A 17,670-nucleotide genomic window follows, 5' to 3' on the forward strand; every position below is an offset into this window, starting at 1 on the left:
GGGAACTCCGTTCCTCGAGGGCCGGAATCCAGTTGGGTTTTCAGGATTTCCCCAATGAATATGCATTGAAAGCAGTGCATGCAAATAGATCTCATGCATATTCATTGGGGAAATCCTGAAAACTGGAAATCCCGACTGGATTGCGGCCCTCAAGGAGGAACTTTGAGACCCCTGATCTAGCCCAGAGGTGGGCAACTCTGGTTCTCAAGGGCCGAAATCCAGTCGGGTTTTCAGGATTTCCCCAAAGAATATGCATTAGAGAATGACACGGGGAGCGATCCCCGCAGCGAACCGCTGCGTGGCTGCGGGTTATGGTGACCTCATTAGCAAATCGCCGCAGACGCGGGGACAAATCCTTTCACCGCCCGCAAAAACGGTGAATAGATTTGTCCCCGCAGGCCAATGTCCCCCCTTCTAGGAACCGCTATTTACCTGTGTTTCACCTGCACGTTGCCGCATTGACTCCGCCCCCCCAATATACTGGCTCCCCCCCGACGATCGCCGGCAGGAAGGTGCTCAGCCCTTCATGCCGACAGAACCAGCCCTCCCCAACGATCGCGGCAGGAGGGTACCCATCCCCTCCTGCCTACCCCAACCCCCCCCCAACGGCCCTCCCGACGATCGCAGCAGGAGGATATCCAACCCCTCCTGCCAGCTCCCCAACAGCCCCCCTATGATCACTGGTAGGAGGGTGCCCAACCCCTCCTGCCGGACCCTCCCCCAACAAACCCCGCCATCCCGAAACACCACCCTTAGTCTTACTTTCCAAGTTGGACCGGACAGCTCCTCGCTCGTCTGGCCAGCAGGCCTGCCTCCGTCCAAATGAGGCGGGCCCGCCCCTCCCCTCCCCTGCATAACCCACAGGATCCTAGGGCCTGATTGGCCCAAGCACCTAAGGCCCCTCCTATAGCGGGAGTGGCTTTAGGTGCCTAGACCAATCAGGCCCTAGGATCCTGTGGGTTGGGCAGGGTAGGGGCGGGCCCGCCTCATTTGGACGGAGGCAAGCCTGCTGGCCATACGTGTGAGGAGCCGTCCGGTCCAACTTGGAAAGTAAGACTAAGGGGGTTCCGGGGTGGGAGGGTTCGTTGGGGGGGGGTCCAGCAGGAGGGGTTGGGTACCCTCCTGCCGGCGATCTTAGGGGAGGCCATTGGGAGGACCGGCAGGAGGGGTTGGGTACCCTTCTGCTGCGATTGTCGGGAGGGCCGTTGGGGGGGGTCTACAGGAGGGGTTGGGTGCCCTCCTGCCGTGATCGCTGGGGGGAGGGGAGACTTGCAGCCGTAGCCGCGGTCACTATGCTAATCACGATTAGCATAGTGACCGCGATTAGGTACACGATTTGGTACACGATTTGCTGCGATTAGGTACAGCGGCTGCGTCTACTTACCATGTAGGCTAACATTGTAAGCATTAAAAGTACATGTCGTGTTTGTTTTTGTATAGTTATTAACTAATATTTAACTAAGTTTTAAAGTTTTAAAGAATGTTTCCTTTATACGTAAATAAAGAAAAGTATTTAAAATCGTACCCGTTTGAGGCTTTTATATATGCAGCGGTGACGGTGACGGGGCGGTGAATGGGGTTGCAGTGGCGGTGACGGGGCGGTGAATGGGGTGGCAGTGGCGGTGACGGGGCGGTGAAGGGAATGGCGGTGACGGGGCGGTGCAGAGGATGGTGAGACGGGGACGGGGCGGTGACGGGGACCAATTTTTTCACCGTGTCATTCTCTAATATGCATTGAAAGTAGTGCATGCACATAGATCTCATGCATATTCATTGAGGAAATTCTGAAAACACGATTGGATTCCAGCTCTCGAGGACTGGAGTTGCCCATGTCTGAGCTAGACAGTGCCATTCAACATGGTGCCATTGTTGCTAAAATAGATGAACAGTAGGCCCTTGTGGGACCAGGGATAAAGTTGCTTGGGGTGAACAGAGTATTCACATGGAGATGATGCTTTGTTCAGGGCAGAGGGTGGGGTACAATGCCAAATGTCTGGTTTTGCAGGGACTGACAAAGGATTACGCAGGGCTGCCCAAGTCCGGTCCTCGAGATCTACTGGCAGACCAGGTTTTTTGGATATCCGCAATGAACATGCATGAGAGAGATTTGTATATCAAGAAGGCAGTGCAGGCAAATCTCTCTCATGCATATTCATTGCGGATATCCAGAAAACCAGGCCTGCCAGTAGATCTCGAGGACAGGACTTGGGCAGCCCTGGATTATGGTATGTAAAGAAAGAGTCTGCATCAGTATTTCTAAGCTTGTAGTACAGATGGCTGTGGAGAAAGCAGAGAAGAGGGAGCATAGAACATAGAAACATGACAGCAGATAAAAGTCAAATGGTCTATCCAGAGCAGGGGTCTCAAAGTCCCTCCTTGAGGGCCGCAATTCTGTCAGATTTTCAGGATTTCCCCAATAAATATGCATGAGATCTATGTGCATGCACTGCTTTCAATGCATATTCATTGGGGAAATCCTGAAAACCCAACTAGATTGCGGCCCTCAAGGAGATACTGTGAGATCCCTGATCCAGAGCATCCACTATCTCCTCCTCTTCCTATAGGCTAAGGCTCTTTACCCCTGCATTGTGAGGTCATAGAACTTTATGGTTATAGAAACATGATGGCAGATAAAGGCCAAATGGCCCATCCGCAGCATTCACTATCTCCTCCTCTCCCTATAGGCCAAGGCTCTTTACACCTACATTGTGATGTCATAGAACTTTATAGTTCTTCTCCTCTCCCTATTGGGTAAGGTTCTTAACATTTGCATCTCCTCTTCCTATAGGCTAAGGCAGTGGTCTCCAACTCAAACCCTTTACAGGGCCACATTTTGGATTTGTAGGTACTTGAATGGCCTCAGAAAAAAATAGTTAATGTCTTATTAAAGAAATGACAATTTTGCATGAGGTAAAACTCTTTATAGTTTATAAATCTTTCCTTTTGGCTAAGTCTTAATAATAATATTGTAATTTATAGCTTCAGAGACATATGATCAAGAAACTGTTTTATTTTACTTTTGTGATTATGATAAACATACCGAGGGCCTCAAAATAATATCTGGAGGGCCGCATGTGGCCCCCGGGCTTGAGACCACTGAGCTAAGGCTCTTTACATCTGCATTGTGATGTCATAGAACTTTATAGTTATAGGAACATAGAAATATGATGGCAGATAAAGGACAAATGGCCCATCCACAGCATCCATTATCTCCTCCTCTCCCTATTGGCTAAGGCTCTTAACATTTGCATTTCCTCTTCCTATAGGCTAAGGCTCTTTACACCTGCATTGTGAGGTCACAGAACTTTATGGTTATAGAAACTTGATGGCAGATAAAGGCCAAATGGCCCATCCACAATAACCATTATCTTTCTCTCTCCGAGAGATCCCACATGCCTATCTCAGGCCCTTTTGAATTCAGACACAGTCTCTGTCTCCACCACCTCTTCTGGGAGACTGTTCCACGCATCTACCACCCTTTCTGACCCAATGAAAAGAGACTAGGGAGTGATCAGACCAGGGAACGGGTGTGACTGCAAGAGTGTAAATGAATGATGAACAATTATCTGGGTTAATTAGAAAATTCTGTATGTGAAAGGCTATATGCATGGCAGAGTTTGTTGGTTGAGTTAAACCAACATCCTGAAGGAAAGCAAGAAAGTCCCAAAGAACAGATTTGCATTGAATCAGAAATGTGGAGATTGAAATGTCCTAGAATGAGAAAGACAGAGAGACAGTACAGTAAGTCACAAAGGGCTTGCACTGAAAGTGTAGAGACAGGAGGTGGTTGATAAAGAAACAGGAAACGTGGTAGCAGTGGCGTACCTAGGGGGGGGGCGGGGGGGGCGGGCCGCCCCGGGTACCAGCCCTAAGGGGGTGTTCCCGGCCTTGCCGTTCAGTCCCCCGCCACCCCCGAAGGACCGCTCGCCCCCCTGGCCTCCCCGCACCACCTATGAACAGCCGCAGCAGGATCGCGAAGTCAGCGTCAGCATCCCTGCGCTGCTTCCTACGACGCGATCCCGCCCCTCCTCTGACGTCAGAGGAGGGGCGGGACCGTGGCGCAGGAAGCAGCAGGGATCGCTGACGCTGACTTCGCGATCCTGCTGCGGCTGTTCATAGGTGGTGCGGGGAGGCCAGGGGGGCGAGCGGTCCTTCGGGGGTGGCGGGGGACTGAACGGCAAGGCCGGGAACACCCCCTTAGGGCTGGTACCCGACGCTGACTTCGCGATCCTGCTGCGGCTGTTCATAGGTGGTGCGGGGAGGCCAGGGGGGCGAGCGGTCCTTCGGGGTGGGTCGGGGCATCAGGCCTTCAGGGTGGGGCGGGGCGGGCAGGCAAGCAGGCTTTCAAGGGGGAGGGGGGTGACAGGCAGGCAGGCAGGCCTTCAAGGGGGGACAGGCCTTCGGGGGGGGGGGGTGCAGACATTCAAGGGGTGCAGGCCTTCAAGGGGGGCAGGCAGGCCTTCAGGGGGGGGGCAGACCTTCGGGGGGGGGTGTAGGCCTTTGGGGGGGTGCAGACCTTCAAGGGGGTGCAGGCCTTCAAGGGGGGAAAGGCAGGCAGGCCTTCAAGGGGGGGACAGGCCTACAAGGGGGGGGGGCAGGCCTACAAGGGGGGGGACAGGCCTTCAAGGGGGGGTGCAGGCCTTCAAGGGGGGTGCAGGCCTTCAAGGGGGGAAAGGCAGGCAGGCCTTCAAGGGGGGGACAGGCCTACAAGGGGGGGGACAGGCCTTCAAGGGGGGGTGCAGGCCTTCAAGGGGGGGTGCAGGCCTTCAAGGGGGGTGCAGGCCTTCAAGGGGGAGACAGGCCTTCAAGGGGGGGAAAGGCAGGCAGGCAGGCCTTAAAGGGGGGACAGGCCTACAAGGGGGTGGGACAGGCCTTCAAGGGGGGGGACAGGCCTTCGGGGGGGTGCAGACCTTCAAGGGAGTGCAGGCCTTCGGGGGGGGGGTGCAGTCCTTCAGGGGTGGGGTTTAGGCCTTCAGAGGGGGACAGACCTTCGGGTGGGAGGTAAAGTCCTTCGGGGGGTGCAGGTCTTCAGGGGTGGGGTGTAGCCCTTCGGAGGGGGGACAGACCTTCGGGGGAGGGGGGTCCTGGTGTAAAAGTACACAGAGGGAGAGAGGGAAGGGGGGGGTTCAAAGATACATGCATATGCCAGACTTTGGGGGTTAGAAATAATGGGTCTAAAAACAGAGGAGTGGGAGAGAGATGGTGCATAATGGGATTTAGGGAGGGAAGGAACAGAAAGGGAGAGAACTTGGAAACAGGGGATGGTGTGGAGGGGGGATAGAGATACTGGATAGGAGGATAGTTGGGAACAGAAAGGGAGAGATGGTGGATCCTGGGGTGGTGGGGAGTTGAGAAAAGGTGAATCTGTGGATGGAGACAAAAAAAAGGAAAGATGCCAGATCTCCGGGAGAGGGAAGGGAAACGGAAGGGGAGAACAGAGATGGCAGACGGATGGTTAGCACGGAGAAAGGAGACCCTGGCAAGCAAGACAACAAGAGCCTGGGACCAACAAGATTTGAATATTGATCAGAGAACAAAAGGTAGAAAAAATAATTTTATTTTCTGTTTTGTGATTACAATATGTTAAATTTGAAAAGTGTACATGAGACAGCTTGAAATGGGAACTTTTCTATTTTTGTGAATGGCAAGGCTGAGTTCAGTTAAAATATATGCTTTATAAGAAAATATAATAATGTGTTTTATAAAGTTTATAAGCATTGCTGGCATACTCGGTGAGGTGTTCCTAGTGTTGGTGGTGGTGGTAGCATGTCAGTGTGTTGAGAGGAAGAGGTAGTCTGGGAAATTCTGCTGAGCAAACTCTGGGCCCATTTCCACCCCCAGTTAGTCCACTCCACTCAACTGGTTCACACACTGAGTGGGTCTTTGGGTGTTATTTCTGGGTAGTTGTTTTAGAATCTCTTCCAGTGGTTTGTCAGTATCTCCTTCTGGTCCAAGGAAGGAAACTTTGTCAACCTTAGCATTGACCTTCAGAATATGTTTGTAACAGCGCTGCTTGTGTGGCATTAGGCTATGTAGTGATCGAAAGAAAAAAACAGACCTTTGCACATTTTTGCACTATATGGTGGGTGTATGAGGAGATTCATTTCCTGCACAGTTAAGTCCATTTTTTCTACTGAATAATAGTATAGGTACAATGAAAGTAAATAGCAAAAATGTTTGAGTAGATAATTAAGGAAATCTTTTTCATATTGCTTGCTTATGGACTGGGAAAAAAGACTGTTCAAGCAAATGTCTCCAGAACTGCTTTAATGGAAAAATGTGATTTTTTTTTTTTTAAGTACTTTGTGAAATTTATTGTTGTTGGGAAATTTATTGTTATACTTTGTTTAAACTTAAAAAGCGGTGTCATTAACAGTGAATCTAATCGAAAAATCGATTCAACAGGGTGAATCGGATCGAATGAAATATTTTTCTCTGAATCGGGCAGCACTATTGGCTACCATGAGAATGGGCTACTGGGCATGATGGACCATTGGTGTGACCCAGTTAGGCTATTCTTATGTTATGTTCTCATCTGTAGGGGCCTTTGTTTTCACTTCTTATTTTAATGTATTTTTTTCCTGGGAACTTATCAGTGTTTTTTTATAATGGGAACAAAAATGGAAGAGAATTAATGTGTGTGGAATGGGGGGGGGTAACTAATTTCTTCAGCTAAATAATTCAATCCACTTCAAACAGACATAGGAGAACTCACGCACCATTCACACACCCTCCAACCAAAAACGTCAAAAGAAAAAAACTGTTCGACAACCTCCTAGCCATTCGAGCTGCAACACTTGACCCCCAACTCTACAACCTATTGACCTCGACCACAAACTACAAAACCTTAAAAAAAGAAATAAAAACCCTTCTATTAAAAAAACACATAAAACCAAACTAACATAATCAGAACTGTCCCAAGCATCACCTGCAACTACTCCATATGTACTTCTGATGTCATGACAATTCAGACATAATTTATGTTATGTTATGTTTGGAATAATGGTTACATAAATGAGGTTCAATAAAAGAAAATTTTCTGTGGGAGCATTTGTTGGAACTTCTGTTATCCTGATTTCTTCTATCTGTGGGCTTTCTTTAGCTAACCTACTTATCTGGGGCTTTCCACTTCTGCAGCTGCCCTTTTCACGGTCCACTTTGCGCTTGCACTCTCTGGGGAGGGGGGGTTGGGTCTGGGCTTGGTGGGGTAGGTGTGTCTGGTAGTTTTGTCTGGGTGGTGGCTGGGTGTTTCTTGGGTGCTTGTTGTGCGGATTGGTGTGTCTGGTGAGCGGTCTGGGTGTTGTTGCTTGTGGGGGTTTTTTTCATTATAAAATATGGCTGAGGGTCTAGTCCGGCTTATTATTCTTGTGGGTTCTGGGGTGGGATTTGTTTGCTTGCCCCAAGTTTTGGCCTTTTGTTGTGTATTGCTATGCCTCTCATTGGCAATTTTCTCTTGGGAGAGGCTTGTTCATGCTTGTTGTTGCTGTTACTCTCATTCTGTGTTCTTTTTGATAATGTATAAGTTTCTGTACAGACCATGGTTGCTTGTCTGGACCTTTTGCCATTCTCAATAAAAATACTTTGGAAAAAAAAAAAAAAAAAAAAAAGAAAATTTTCACTGCCTGTTTCTATTCTGACCATTTATTCCATTTCATGGTTATTGCAAAAAAAAAAAAAAAAAAAAAATTTTACATGAGGGGGGGGGGGGGGTGTCAAAAAATGATGGGCCCCGGGTGCCACATACCCTAGGTACGCCACTGCGTGGTAGGCAAGAACCAAGAAGAATGAATGGCAAGGAATCTACTTGTGATAAGGAACATTGGGACTTTGGTTACTCAGTTCTCCTTGTTTTTTTCTTTATGTCTTCTTTGTGCCTTGTATAGTCTTGATCTGAACCATCAAATAAAGACATTTTTACTTATAGATATCTCAGAGTGTAGACCTAAACTTCTTGCATTGTTTTGGCAACTCCTGGCACTGGAATGAGGCATCACCAATTCCACGAGGGGTTAAAGGGCCCTGCATGTCACAGTGATGAGACACCTGGAGATCAGCCAGTGCCAGGTAAGAGATATAGGAACAGCACCTCTAAAAGATGATCCCTGTTCTTTTGCTGAGGATCTGAGACAGCTTCTAAAAAGTAAATTGTGTAGCCATCCGTAATATAATGCCTTGAAAGACTGGACTATTGACAAATTCAAATAATGATTTTATGCCAGCTCTTGAGTGGCAAGGAATAATTAATTCATAAGAGCCCCTTCTGGTAGACGGTCCTCAGTGACATATGACTGCCACAGAGGGGCTACACTTTACTGGAGTCACAGTGTTGGCAACTAGATGTACCAGTGTTAAGGAGGCCATAGGTAACGAGCAACTAGGAAAACCTGCACTGGTCACTGTAAATCAAGATGAAGGAATGTGTGCCAATCCACAATACCACCAACCTTATTTCTATTCCTCCCCCTCCCTGCCTTTCCCTTGTACCCTATAGAATGCCCGCTTACATTCCCAACAAGCTTGCCTACATACATGACCTCTTCATCTCTCGATCTCTCCACTTGCTCGCACTAACAGAGACCTGGATCTGCTCTGATGACTCTACCTCAGCTGCTGCCCTGTGTCATGGAGGCTATTTTTCTCCCACACGTCTTGCCTGGTAAATCAAGGAAGAGGCATGGGGCTACTACTCTCACCCTCTTGGGATTTCAACCCTTCTCCTACCACAATCTCAGCGCTCTTCCTTCTCTGAAGTCTATTCCATCCATCTTTTTGCTCCCCCTACCTTTAAGAGTAGCAGTTATCTACTGACCCCTCGATACGTCCCACTTTTCCTTCCTCACTAACTTTGACTCCTGGCTCTCCTTCTTCCTTGAGCCCTCATCCCCTTCCCTCATCCTCAGTGACTTCAACATCTATGTCAATGCCCCTTCCAACTCTTTCACCTCTAGGTTCCTTGCCTAACATCCTCATACAATTTCTTGCTGTGCTCCACCACCCCTACACACCAGAAAGGATACTGCCTAGACCTAATTCTTTTCTCCAACTGCTCAACCACCAAATTCTGTAATATCACCTTTCCCCTCTCTGACCATCATCTGTTAACATTCACTATTCATTACTCTACCCCCTAGATCTGGCCAATTGCCACCAACACATTCAGGAACTTTTAGGCTATTGACCCAGAACCCTCTCCACTGCTATCTCATCCCTCTCCTCAACTACTATATCACACAAGACTGTCAACGAAGCCGTCCTCTCCTATAATATCATTCTCTCTTCTGCTTTAAATAACCTTGCTCCTCCAATCTCTCATCCTGTTAGGCGTGCCAAACCCCAACCTTGGCTGACCCATTACATCTGCTATCTGCACGAATGTGCCCATTCAGCTGAACATCTCTGGCTTAAATCATTTGTGCACACTGATTTCATACACTTCAAATTCATGCTGACATCATTCCAGTCTGCCCTCTCAATGGCCAAACAAGAATACTATACCCACTTAACCACTTCTCTTATCTCCAACACTTGCCTTCTCTTTACCACACTAAACTCCCTACTCAAAGCACCCACGCCACCTATCCCACTCTTCAATTTCTTCCCAGACTCTGGCAGATACAATAAGATTCAAAAGATTCACCTTGAGCTCTCAACCAGGTTGCTTCCCCTCCCTTCCCTCCATCTGCCACCTTCTGCTAACCTCCCCTCAACATCTGCCACCCTCTCCTCTTTCTCTGAGATCACTAAAGAGGAAACCACACATCTTCTCTCATCCTCCAAATTCACTACCTGCTCCTCCGATCTGATTCCCACTCACCTATTCAGCAATATCTTGCTCTCTGTCATACCTCCTATCTGTCACATCTTCAGCCTATCGCTCTCCAATGCAATTGTTCCTGATACCTTCAAACATGCTGTTGTCACACTCCTCCTCAAAAATCCCTCACTGGATCCCACATGTCCATCTGACTATCATCCCATCTCCCTCCTCCCCATCTTATCCGAGTTACTTGAATGTGCTGTTCACTGCCATTTACTGGACTTCCTCTCCTCCAAAGCTATTCTGGATCTGCTTCTGTCAAGCATTCACCCACTGCATTCCACAGAAACTACCCTTATTAAAGTTTCCAGTGACCGTTCTTGGCCAGATCCAAAGACCTCTACTCTATCCTCATCCTTCTCAATCTGTCTGCCACCTTTGATGCTGTTGATCACCACCTACTCCTTGATATGCTGTCCTCGTTGGTATTCCAGGGTTCTGCTTTCTCCTGGTTTTCTTCCTATCTTGCCCATCGCACCTTCAGTGTATGCTACGTTGGTTCCTCCTCCACAGCCTTCCCGCTGTCGATAGGTGTACCTCAAGGCTCTGTCCTGGGATCGCTCCTTTTCTCAATCTACACTTGCTCACTTGGAGCGCTGATCTCCTCCCACAGCTTCCAATATCATCAGATCTACCTCTCTGTACCAAATATCTCTACTGAAACCCAGACCAGAGTCTCAGCCTGCCTGTCCGACATTGCCACCTGGATGTCTCACCGCCATCTAAAATTGAATATGGCTAAACTAAGGAAGAGTAGAGCTCCCCTATCCCATTGTGCTACCCTCTCTCTCTCTCTTTCCTATAAACAATTGGGGTTCCACCCTTCTTCCCTTATGTCTCGATTTCTTATGTACTTACCCAAAGTATTAATGGTATGCCATTGAATTTTGTAATTTAATTGTAATGTACACCACTTTGCATTACATTACATTAATGACTTCTATTCCGCCTGTACCTTGCAGTTCTAAGCGGATTACATCAAAAAGATAACTGGACATTTCCAGAAAGGGGAATACAATTAAAGACGTTGGCCTAATACATCAAAACGATAGCTGGACGTTTTCAGGAAGAGGAATACAATTAAAGGCGTTAGGTCTAAATCAATTTTGAAGGGAGGATACTAAGAGGGGGAGAGAGGGGAAAAAAATGGGGGTTAGGAAATTAGGATGAATTTCTTGAATAGTATGGTTTTGACAATTTTAAGGTGGTATATCAAATTTTTAATCAACTTGGAAACTCATCTTCCCACCTAAACCCACCTCCCCACTTCTCTCTGTGGACAACACTTTCATCCTTCCTGTTTTGTCTGCTCGTAATCTCAGGGTCATCTTTGACTCCTCTCCTTCACCACCCAGATACGACATATTGCTAAAACCTGCTGCTTCTTCCTCTATAATATTACCATAATCTGACCCGTCCTCTCTGAGCACACTACCAAAACCCTTATTCACACTCTCATCACCTCGTGCTTAGACTACTGCAACTCGCTACTCTCAGGCCTTCTGCTTAGCCATCTCGCTCCCCTTCAATCCATGTAGAATTCAGCTGCACAACTCATATTTCACGTTACCCCTAAAGTCACTTCATTGGCTTCCCATCCATTTCCGAATACAATTCAAACTCCTCTTACTGACCTACAACTGCACTCATTCAGCTGCCCCTCACTATCCCTCTACACTTATCAACCCCTATGATCCCCCCATGAGCTCCGATCAGCTGGTAAGTCCCTCCTATTTGTGCCCTTCTCTTCTTTTGCCAACTCCAGACTCCGTCCCTTCTAAGTTGCTGCACTCTATGCTTGGAACAAGCTGTCCAAATCCTTACAGTGGGCTCCGTCTCTGGCAGTGTTCAAGGCCCAGTGAAAAGCCCACGTCTTCGAGAGTACTTTCAACTCATAACTCCTCTCACCTTGGGTTCTGCATCCCCAACCCTATGTCTATCCAAGTTAGATTGTAAGCTCTTCCGAGGGACTGTCTAATAAATGTCAAAATGTACAGCACTATATAAGTGATAAATAGTAGTAGTGTGTTCTGGAGCAGAGAATGACATGGGGACAAATTTTGTTCCCGTCCCAGCAGAAACTCAATTTCTCCGTCCTGTCCCCATCAGTTTTGTCACTGTTCCTATCTCTGCCCCATTTTTGTAAGCTCTGCCTTAATTGCACAAGCCTCAAACACGTGATTTAAAAGTGTTTGAGGCTCATGAAGATGAGGACGGAGCTTAGGCATTGGTGGAATGAGGCATTATGACATCACAATCTGAGCTCTAGAATGTTGCTACTTAGGATTTTAAAGGGTTTGAGGCTTGTGCAGATGAGGACGGAGCTTAGGCATTGGTGGAATGAGGCATTATGACATCACAATCTGAGCTCTAGAATATTGCTACTTAGGATTCTAAAGTGTTTGAGGCTTGTGCAGATGAGGACAGAGCTTGCAGGAAAAGAACAGGGATGGGGCGGGAAAGAGAGTTCCCATGGGGACGGAGAAAAATTGGTCCCCGTGTCATTCTCTACTCTGGAAAACATGGACGTCTGTAGAATCCAGAAAGGTATTTCATAGGGAGTGTGCATTCCGTTTGTATGAGGACTTAGAAAGCCTGCGCAGTGGCTAAAGCGACAGTCTCATTACCCTAAGGTTGTGCGTCCAAACCCAAGCGGTCTCTGTCTGAGCAAGCGTGTGAATCAGTACGCTGCTGTAAGCTGCAATCTCATTTCTAATTCTCCCTCCTACCAAACTTTCAGGAAATCAATCAAAACTTATCTCTTTGACAAATATCTCTGACTCCCGCCCCACCTTGTAACTCTACCTTTAACTACGCCTTGTACCTCCTACCTACCTGCACCCGACTTCCTAAGCTACGCTGATTGACTTGTTTGTAACTTCGCTATCTCCTTCTTGCCTGCTTCTGACTTACTAAGCTATATTGATTGACTTATTTGTAACTTCGCTGTCGATGCACAGTCTCTTGCCATGTAAACCGCTTTGAACTATCCTGGTACTGCGGTATAGAAAAATAAAGTTGTTATTATTATTATTATTATCATTGTTCAGTCTTTTTGCACCTACGTTGGAGCTCTGCTAACTTTTTTGTTGATCTTTTTTCAGATGCTGTCCGGAGCCCTGACGCAGCTTGTCTAGCGAAACGGCAGCTAGCCTAACTTCCGTCGGCTAGGACTGGCAGAGACTAAAATACATTGTCAACATCATTGAACATTCTACCTACAAGCTAAGTAGTTTAGATTTTTCTGACACCATTTTGTAACATTTACTGTGTCTGCTTTAGGTAGGAGGGGGGGGGGGGGGTCAAGGAGCCGGTGAAGATCTTTTCCCTTTCTAGTGCAGTAATTGACATCATTACGCACGGGGTTCTGAGGCTCTCCCCTCATTCATTATTATAAGAATTGATGTGCATGAAACTTTCAATGAATTTGTGGCATAAGTAAATTATTTCTTGAATACCAGTGAGAAAGTTATAGGAGTTGGATTCAAGTCACTTACTCCCCCCCCCATTGCCCCAGGTACATTAGCTTGTGAGCCCATATAGATGAAAATGCATGAATACCTCAATAAATTCATGTAAACTCCCCTGGGAGAATGGGATAGAAAATTGAATGAATGAATAAATGCACCCCAAAAAAGTTTGTTCACACAAAGTATGAAAAACCACAACTGTGTTTAAAATGAAAACGAACCAAACTTTTTTGGCCAGGCAAACCCCACATGTTTGACTTTTTGGAAAATTCTTTCTTCTTTACAAAAGCATCCCAACCCCTAAAAGTCAGACAAACACCAGCCGAAAGAACCTATTAAAAACACACTGTACAACCACATCCCTGTGCGTTATCAAGTGGCTAAAACATTACCCAGGACAGAGAGAGGGAGCCAAACCCCGGCCCTGCACAAGAGAGAACGTTTCATTTTCAAATTATAAGATTGTTTAAATAAAACGGTGCCATAGGATACATGCAGCACCGCCTTCCCACCCTTCCAGTCCCTTAAACAGAGCTTGTTTTGAAATGGTTTACATTTCCTTAAAGTGGAGCAGACAGGATCCAGGTCCTATAAATTTTCTACCCAGAGAGTACATTGCTCGCATTCTCTGGGCTAAATTATTGCTGTCTTGTGCGAGCCAAGCTGACTTTTTCAAAACTCATTTATTTTACAGAGGAAATGGTAAGTTGGGGGGACGGGGGGGCGATTTGGTTGCACACTCCCCACAGGGTGCCATAGACCTGCTGTTCCCAAAACAGGGGTTCTGGTTTATAGGCTTTCCACTTCTAGTTTGAGGGATTTTTCTATACCACATCCTCTGCCAGCCATTTTTGCTTATGAAAGCTCATTGATTTAAATTCATAATAAACCAGTTTTGTACTCGCTCTTAAAAAATGGTAATTACAGGTTGTTCAACCAATGTTCCTGTGGCTGTTCCAGGGGGCCACTGAACTACTTTCATTCCCTTGGCCTTCTGCTTAGTAAGGGAACAGAAGCCATATGTTAATGCCTTAGCCAGAGGTCAGGGTGACCTCAGGGTTAGAACTAAGCTTTTAAATGTACATTAGATTCATTGCATTTCCAATCCCAGTTGTTATGGTAATAATACACAGTATTTGTAGATGAAGTATATTATTGCAAATAGTGCAGATCAAAGCAAAAATTCCTGTCCAACACACGCCGAAAAATGAGTTGCTTTGCATACAAATTCATGAAAAGTAGTTCAATTTTATGCAGGTAGAATAATGCAGTTGTGCTGTATAGAGAGAGGCGTAACCAGCAGAAGAAAGGAGGTGTTGATGCCACTATACAGGTCTTCGATGAGGCCCCACTTGGAGTATTGTGTTCAGTTTTGGAGGCCGTATCTGGTCAAGGATAGAAAAAGACTTGAAGCGGTCCAGAGGAAAGCGACAAAAACAGTAGGAGCTTTGGACTGGAGGACCTCAACATGTATACTCATAGAAACATAGAAAGATGACGGCAGAAAAGGGCTATAGCCCATCAAGTCTGCCTACACTATTTACCCACCCTCTTAAGTCTACTGACCCCCTGAAGTATAATTGTAATTATACTGTCACTCTACTGACCCGCTCATTCAAGTCCTAGTGACCCTATCCCTTGGCATGACCTCGTAGGGATCCCACATAGGTATCCCATTTGTTCTTGAAGTCTGGGATGCTGCGTGCCTCAACCACCTGCACTGGAAGCTTGTTCCATTGCTCAATCACTCTCTCCGTGAAGAAGTACTTCCTGGCGTCTCCACGAAACTTCCCTCCCCTGAGCTTGAGAGAAGGGACAGGGGTGATATGATACAGACTTTGAAATGTATTAATATAGGACCAAATATTTTTCAGAAAAGGGAAACTGGTAAAACTAGAGGGGCATGAATTGAGGTTTGTGGGGTGATAGACCTAGGAGTAATGTTAGGAATTTCTTTTTCACGGAGAGGGTGGTGGAGGTGGTGGAGAGGAAAACTGTGATGGAATTCCAAAAAGCGTGCGATGAACACAGAGGATCGCTAATTAGAATATGAATGGGCAAACTTTCACAGTCTGAATCCTGCAAATGAGATGGTTTGGACAGGCTGGAGTGAGCTTCAGCGGCAAACTCCTGTAGTTGGAACCTAAGGGCAGTACCGGGTGGACTTCTAAGGTCTATGGCCCAGAAATAACAAAGAAAAAAAAGACATTTTAATTTAATCATGAAATTGTGATTACAGGGCAGACTAGATGGACCATTCAGGTCATTTATAATGATACTATTACAGGAAAATATGAAAGATCTACCAGTCATGGAGAGAAACTTAAAAGGGCTGGTATGTTGATAACAGAGCCCCTCCTTCATCAGGCTGGCCTAGAGTTGAGAACCATGCCCCCCTTCTTCAATCTGCATCTGTGTAAAAATATCATAAAAATTCTCTCTATCTATATCCTCCTGACCTCAGGCCCTCCAGCCCTCTGGCACCCTAAATATCAGAGATCCCTGGTGATCAAATAGGGAGCAGAAATTATCCTTGGTTGTTCCTACCCTGCTGTCACAGTTTTCCAAAATGGCTCCTCCTGCCTCATAGTTGTACTTTTGCAGAACTGCCAATGGGAATCAAACCTAGAGATTCTGCAATATTACCGCTAGGGGCAAATTGCCAGGATAAGAAAAAGAGTGACTGGAGATCTCATGGCCACCCTGCTGGGTCACCAGAAATGTCCTAACACGAGTCATGCTTGAAAGGGGAAGATATATCCAAGTTTGAACAAGTTCCTGGAGGAAAAGTCCATAGTTTGTTATTGAGAGAGAGACACAGGGGAAGCCACTGCTTGCCCTAGGATTGCTAACATGGAATCTTGCTACTCTTTGGGGATTCCATATGGAATGCTGCTACTATTTGGGGTTCCGGAATCTTGCTACTCTTTGAGATTATGGAATGTTGCTACTATTTGGGCTTCTGCCAAGTACTTGTGACCTGGATTGGCCACTGCTGGAAACAAGAGACTGGGCTAGACCTGACCTAGTATGGCTGTTCTTAAGCTATTGAGTTAGACATGGGGGAAGCCACTGCTTACCCTGGGATCACTAGCATAGAATCTTGTTACTCTTTGGGGATTTTGTATGGAATGCTGCTACTCTTTGGGATTCTGGAATCTCGCTACTCTTTGAGATTCTGGAATATTGTTACTTTTTGGGGGTTTTGCCAGGTACTTTTGACCTGGATTGGCCACTGTGGAAATGGGATACTGGGCTAGACAAACCATTGCTCTGACCCAGTAAGGCTAGTCTTATGTTCTTATCATATTCAAATAATTAAACAACCAGGAGAGGCTCCTGGCCGTTTAAATCCCTTGTGTGGGGCTATCTGGGGATATTTAGTGGCATTTAACTGGTTAGTACCTCAGAATATCCTTACTACCCAGCCATCCTCTAACCAGCTGGATTAAGGGCGGGCAGTGGGCGGAGCTTGGCAGAGCAATATTCACTCCACTGTACCTGATGCTAATTAGGTGGCTCAATGTATACAGCGAGAGTCTTGAAGAGGAACCAATTCTTCATCATCGTACAGTGAAGCTTCCGACCTCTGAGGGTGAGAATGGGATTTCTTCTATAGTTCAGGGGTTAGTCCATCGCGTATCTTATCTTGGTTATTCTTGGATACAAGTTTATATAGCCTAATATGGCTGCTGCTTGTTATCTCTTCTCAGGAAATATTGTGGTGTAACCAAACATATCTACATATTTATTTTTGTAACTTGCTTGCCATATTTGCTAATTCTCCTTCTTCTTAGGTGCCATCGACTCATGCTCGAATCCTAGTGCCTTGATGAGTTACAGATCTAAAAAGAAATCGGTTTTGTACTAGCCCAGAAAGGTCCCCCATGATTGTTTCCAACGAGTCCAGCCATCTGATTTCAGGTCGCCCTCGTTGCCTGGTTGCTTCGATTTTCCCAAACATGATGTCCTTCTCCAGTGATCTTTCTCTTTTGACAGTGTAACTTCATCATTTGGGCTTCGAGTGACATAACCAGTTTGGCCTCTTCCGGAAGCGATTTGTTCTGTATCTGTAATAATACATATTTTCACAGCGGGATTATTTCTTCTTAGAAAAGTGCACTACTAGAATTTTCGGGGTCACCTTAGGCGCAGTCATTCTTCTTGCAGACGAGTCCAGCGCTGTGTTCCCTCTAAGCGGAGCGCGTGAGAAATTGCTCATACATTTTCACATGGCCGCTCACAAAAATACAGAGCCGACTGGCCTTTCAAATGAAATTAAACTATAACAAATGAATTAAAATAAACTACACTTCTCCCTCCGTATTCTTGGTTTTAGCAATCGCAGTTTTGATTATTCATGGTTTTTAGCTTGCTGGCTCC

This window comes from Geotrypetes seraphini, chromosome 5 (genome assembly GCF_902459505.1).
Source record: "Geotrypetes seraphini chromosome 5, aGeoSer1.1, whole genome shotgun sequence".
Lineage (NCBI taxonomy): Eukaryota > Metazoa > Chordata > Amphibia > Gymnophiona > Dermophiidae > Geotrypetes > Geotrypetes seraphini.